Genomic DNA, 6,000 nt, shown 5'->3' on the forward strand with positions numbered 1-6,000 from the left:
CTCCTGCCTCAGGGCCTTTGCCCTTGCTGTCCCCTCTGCCCAGCGCATCCTCCCCCGTACATCGGCAGGGACCCCGTCGTCACCTCCTTCCAGTCTCTGCTCCAGTGTCACCTTCTCGGCGACACCATCCACGACCACCCTTTGTAAAATAGCACCCCTTCCCTTTTCACCTCCTCATCCTGTTCGATTGCTCATCTAAACAAGCACCCCCACCCGACCAATCAGGATGAGGCATCACTTCGTTTCTTGTCTTCTTCCCCTAGAGTATGAGCCTTCCCTGCTGGAGCCTTGTTGATGAGAACAGGGCCAGGCACACAGTAGGTGCTCTATGCATATTGGTTGCACGAGAGAATGGCCTCTTGGGCTCCTCGGGCACCCCGGGCAGAGGGGCGGAGAAGGCAGAAGGCAGCAAGCTGCGCCAGGTAGGGAGGGGAGCGGTGGGGGAGGCAGAGCCATATTCTGAAGGAGGAAACTGCCAGGGCTGCTGCCGGCTGCCCCGGGGGGTGGGGGGGGGAGGTCAGCAGGGCACAGCTGGGTGCAGATGCTCATCTTCCCCCTTCCCCTCCCCCAAGTGCAAGAGCACCCCGGAACCACTAAGCTGAGCCCTGCCCCAGAGCAGGCGGGAGAACTGAAAGCCAAACCTAGAATCTTCAGAGTTGAAGCAAACCCCCGAGTCTCTAGTTTGCTGACCTGCTGCTTTATTTAGGACCAAAAGATAGAACCGAGGAGGGGACTGGGAGCTCATCCCAAGAAAAGGAAGCTCGGGCCTCCCCGAATATCGATGATAACAAGAACAGGAGGTGTATCCACCTGGACGGATTTATGGAATTGACCCCAGATGGTGCAAATGAAAAGCGTTTCTCTTAGGGACCACTTACTGATGGGAGCTGGCAGCCCAGGCTCCTGGCCATCGCACCTCCTGAGGGGCAGGGGGTGGAAACACGGAAAGGGGGATGGGAAGACATCGTGGAGGAGCACAGCCTCTCTTTCGGCCCGCTGGTCTCCTGCCAGGACCCTCCACACCGAGTGCTACCAGAAGACCGGCCAAGGGAGCAGGGGACGCAGTGGGCAGGGCAGCCCACAGGGCACAGAGCCGGGCAAGAATGTCCCCTGGGAACGTGGAGAAGAACCAGCACTGGGCGGAGAGCAGGGCACAGACAAGACCCTCGGGCCCTATTTGCTGACTGTGGCCAGGCGTCCCCAGCCCAACTCCCAGCGTCCTCTGCAAACTGCTCGGTCCTCAGTGCTCAGCCTAAGCACCAAAGGCACCGAAAAGCCTTTACACACACACACACACAGGCACGCACTTCCATGCAACTCTCACACGCACACAACACACACACAACTCTCACACTTGCATTTACACACACGTCCATATTCATTCTCACACACTAGACACCTCCACACCTCCATGAACGGACCCACACATTTACACACATCTGAGCGTGAGTTCATAACCTCTTTTCACTATGTTCTCATAACACCCCATGAGTAATCTTGCTCTGGTCTACCTCTCCCCAGACTGCGAGCAACGTGAGGGCAGGAGCTGTGTCTTCTTATTGGCATGTGTTAATACAAACTTAGCATGGGAGTGTGATGATGGGGATAGCATGAGAGACCGCTCCTACTGAGCTCCTACCTCACACTGTGCATGCCTAAAGTCTTTATTCATGGTAGCATTTCCATTACTCCCCATGAAGTGAGCGTGGGTATCCCTATTTTTCAGATACAAAAACAGAGACTCCAAAAGATTAATAGCTTTTCCCACGATAACTCAAGTAGCGAGGGGCAGAGCTTAATGCAAATGTCCCTGCCTCCCAACACCATGTTCTCATGTCTGAGCCTAGCACAGGGCCTGCCAGGTGGAGAGATTCACGAATAGTGGCCAAAGGGAACTTTCTCTGCAGTCTCCGTGGAGGTGGAAGATTATGAGCCTGGCTCTGAACATCACCTGTCTCCAATCCAAAATCACTAGGTGTGAAATGGAATTGCTCTGGCGGATCTGAGACAAGCCTGTGGGAGGGCTGAGGGATGGAACACAGGCCTCCTGATGTCCTGGGTCACCCTGACTCCAGGCTCACCTGGGCGGGGGGGCGCCGGCCTCCCTCCTTCCCCCCCACTGCACGTTGACCTTGGAGGACCCCGCCAATGCCCACTGGGTCTGCACAAGCTCATCAGCTGGAAGTTTCACTTCTGTGCCTACACTTTGGAGGGGTGTTGGCAATAGGGGCAGAATGCTGGATGTGTGGAAACCAACTGACTCCAAATTCAGAAAATGAACCCAGAAAGAACACTTGCCTTGATGGTGCAACTCTTGTTTGCCTACCATTTGACTTCTAGCAGGAAGTATTTTTAAAGGGTATTTTTCTCCCTTGCTGGCTAGTTCCTCATTGAGAAATTCTCTTTTGTGACACTTGGACATCTTAGCTCCCAAAGTGATGATTGGGACTTTTTTTTTTAATTTCCACTTCTAGGTTTGGATTCACTTCTTCATTCATCTGGAAGAGCAGAAAGGATTTCCAAATGCTTACAGAATGTCTCTTTCGAGCCCCGAAGACAGGCCTTGTCCCCAGACCCTGACTGTCACCTTTTGGAACCACGTGGCACAAGATGGGATGTCTCCACCTCCTCTTCCTCTCCCCTGACCCCTACTCCCGCACCCGGCACGGTTTATCAGCACCCTCCATGTCCCACCGTACGTTATGAAGCAACATGATAAAATCTCCTGCTAGGTTTGGTAAGAAATAGAGTGTAACCCGATGGTGAAACCGTAATGAGCTTCAGAGCTGAAGGGGAACATGTTGATGCTGGAAACTTCCTTACTCCCTGCCCTTCCTGGAGACCAAGAAAACAGAAACTATCACCCCTTATGGCAGCCCATCAGCAGGGTCCCTCTGAACCCTTACGCTGCGTATTTGCCCATCACCAATCTTCCTGGTCCCTCTGAACCCTTACGCTGCGTATTTGCCCATCACCAATCTTCCAGGCCCCTCTGGGCTTCCATCCTCTTGATGACGACAGGGTGTGAGCTCCTGCTTCCTCCGCTAGCCTCGCCTGATTCTCTTTCACTCAGACTCGACACGGGGCAGCACCAGGCTCCTGCCATGCCTTCCACAGCCTGTTCTATCTTTGCCTCATGGTATTTTCTTTGCCCAGGATGGCTTTCCCCCTCAGATTTTATCCAGGAAGATCCTCCTTACACTGGACTCACCCTGAATATCGTTTTCCAAGCCCCAAGCTTCCCTCTGCCTCAACATTCACCACCTTGTGTTGAGAACATCTGCCCTCTGGTCGACCTCTCACCTCTGAGTTCTGGGAAGACAGAGAAACCATGTCTGGCTTCATCCTGATTCCCGGAGCCTCCCAGCACAGGGACTGGCATAGCGTGAGTGTGCAGAGGAACTCTTTCTAGAATCTGGCTCAACACCCTTCGCTTGCCCTCATCCTCTAAATAGGCATGTGAATTGGCCCAACCTGGGCCCAGAGAAACAGGAACTTAGAGATAAGTGCAAAGTGACCAAATCCCCTAGACCACCATGTGTGGGGTGAGTAACAGAGCAAGCAGCCCAGAGCAGGCACCCCAGGAAGATATCGGTGGTAGGAGTCCCCAAGGCAAGATGATTCCAGCAGGGAAGCAAGTGGCCCTGCATGGTAGAGGGTCCATGGGTGGTTCCAGACTGTACATTCCACCAGAAATTCCAGCTGTGGAGCAAATTGCCTTCAGTTGAAATCTCTCACCCTCGTTAAAAAGGAAAGCCCTGGGCAAGTACTTCTAAGCTATCTTTATTTCTACAGCTTTCTTTATGACCACAAAAGTTCTGCTCTACCAGAACCTGAGTCCATCATCTAATTAATTTCATATCAACTCTCTGAGATTGGGATCATTTTTCCTATTTTATGAATGAGGAAACTTAAGTAGAGAAAAATTAGGTTGCCCAAGATCCACACATCTCAGAAAGTAGAACTAGAATCCGAACCCAATTCTGGCTGGCCCCATGGCCCTTTCTTTTACCCCAAAGTTGAACTACCTACTTGAATAAGAGAAAATTCTCCAAACAGGAACCAGGAGACCTGTCATGTGACTTTGGCCTGGTCATAATCACTCTGGCTCTTGATTTCCTCATCATTTCCCTATAAGTTACACTTGGCTCAAGACACATTTAACATCACTTCCTCTACAGAGCCTCTCCTGACCACTCCATGTCATAGTCAAGGGCAGCTAACCAATCCTTCCTTTGGGCTCCCACCAGCCTCTCTGTCCCAGCACCTATGCATCAGTTAGCTATCACTGTGTAACAAACCACTCCCAAACTCAATGGCTTCAAACCAGTGGTCAGAAAACATTTTCTTAAAGGCCCAGATAACAAATATTTGGGGCCTTGCAGATTATATGGTCTCTGTCTCCACTTCTCAGCTCTGCCTTTATAGCTCCAAGAAACTCTAAACAATACATGAATAAATGGGCACAACTGTATTCTAATAAAACTTTATTTACAAAAACTGGTAGCTTACTGGTCCACAAGCCATAGCTTGCTAATCCATGCGTTGAGCAATAAGCATTTATCATTGCTCATGAGTCTATGAGTTGGCTAAACCAATCTACTCATCTGGGCCAGGCTCAGCTGATCTTGCCAGAGCTCATTCATGCATTGTGTTCAACTGTCCAGATGCCTGGGTGTTAGCCAGTTTAAGACGCTCATTGCATACCTGGTAGCTGGCCTGCTCTCAGTAAAGGTGATAGAGATGACTGGGCCATGAGTCTCTTGTCATCAAGGAGGCTATCCTGGAGTTGTTTTCTTAGAAACTCTGCAAAATCCCTGAAGATGGTGGAAGCACACAAGGTCAGTTGAGGCCTAGGCTCAAAATTGGCCCACCACTTCTTCTACCACATTGTATTTCATAAAGCATATCACAAGAGCAGCCTAGGCCCAAAGGGTAGGCAAATAGCTTCAGCTTCCTAATAGGAGAAGCTAGGAACTCACATCACAAAGAGTGTGACTATAGCATGAACCAAGGCATTGTGACCAGTCACTCCACCACAGTCAGGTGCACCAGTGTGTGTTATATGTATGCCTCCCTCTCTTTAGACTATAAGCCCCTTAAAGACGGGTTTCCATATCTTATTCATCTTTGTGTCTCCAGTGCCTATCACAGGGCCTGGAACAAGTCTGTTTCACTGTAAAGAGATCTCAAATCCATTCATCTCCATCATCAGCACCCCTACTCTGGTTCAAGGTATTGTCAGCTCTCACCTGGCCCACTGCCATTGCCTCCTGACTGCTGGGGTGGGGCGGGGGGCAGGGGGGATGGTTAACATTTACTAGGCATTGGGAAAGAGTTTACATCCACTGGAGTCAGAAAACAAGGCAAGTGCTGAAGAACACCAAACACTTGGGAGGGAAAGTTGGAGGCTTCTACTAACTAATACAGGGAAACAGGGCAGAAAGGGAAGTCTGGGGATGCTGGTGCTCTGGTCATGACTCCAGTCTGTGTTGGTCCTGGTGCAGCTCCTATCAAGACAACTGGGGTCAACCATGGCAGGAAAGTCCAAGAACTTACACAGGGAGCCCACATGGCCAGCCAGGAGCAACACGGCTTCAGCATTGAAATCAACACCCAGCTCTGCTTCTTTACTTTACAGATAACTTAGCCTTTCCATGCCTTACATCATCCGCAAAATGGAAATAAAAACAAATAACTCCCTCTCATCATCAATATGAAACTCCAAATGAAAGAGTTTATTCAAAGGATGTTGTGATAAGAGCTGCCACTCATGGGGCACCAGGACACATTTTACACGCTGTAGCTCATTTACTCCCCACCACGACCTTCATAAGGCAGGCCCTGCTGCTAACTCCAGCTTACAGATGAGGAAGCAGAGGCTCAGAAATGTTTAGCAACTTGCCCAAGGTTGCACAGCTAGTAGGACGTGGATCTGGGATTTGAGTTCACCCTCTTGTTCCAGAGCCTATGCTTGTGATTACTCAACACACTCAACCA

At 50.5% G+C, this 6,000-nt stretch overlaps 1 long non-coding RNA gene across 1 annotated transcript in view; it reads right to left on the bottom strand.

Annotated features, from left to right (window-relative positions):
* LOC123858724 (uncharacterized) overlaps positions 1 to 5,754 on the bottom strand; it is a 51,001-nt gene extending 45,247 nt beyond the window's left edge. The window contains exon 1 of the long non-coding RNA XR_010410511.1: positions 4,708 to 5,754. This is a non-coding gene — a long non-coding RNA (uncharacterized LOC123858724). The remainder of the gene's footprint in view (positions 1 to 4,707) is intronic.
* Between the last annotated feature and the right edge of the window lie 246 nt (positions 5,755 to 6,000).

Source organism: Mirounga angustirostris, unplaced genomic scaffold (assembly GCF_029215605.1).
Source record: "Mirounga angustirostris isolate CCGP_5_RB_7025 unplaced genomic scaffold, mMirAng1.0.hap1 SCAF_4, whole genome shotgun sequence".
Lineage (NCBI taxonomy): Eukaryota > Metazoa > Chordata > Mammalia > Carnivora > Phocidae > Mirounga > Mirounga angustirostris.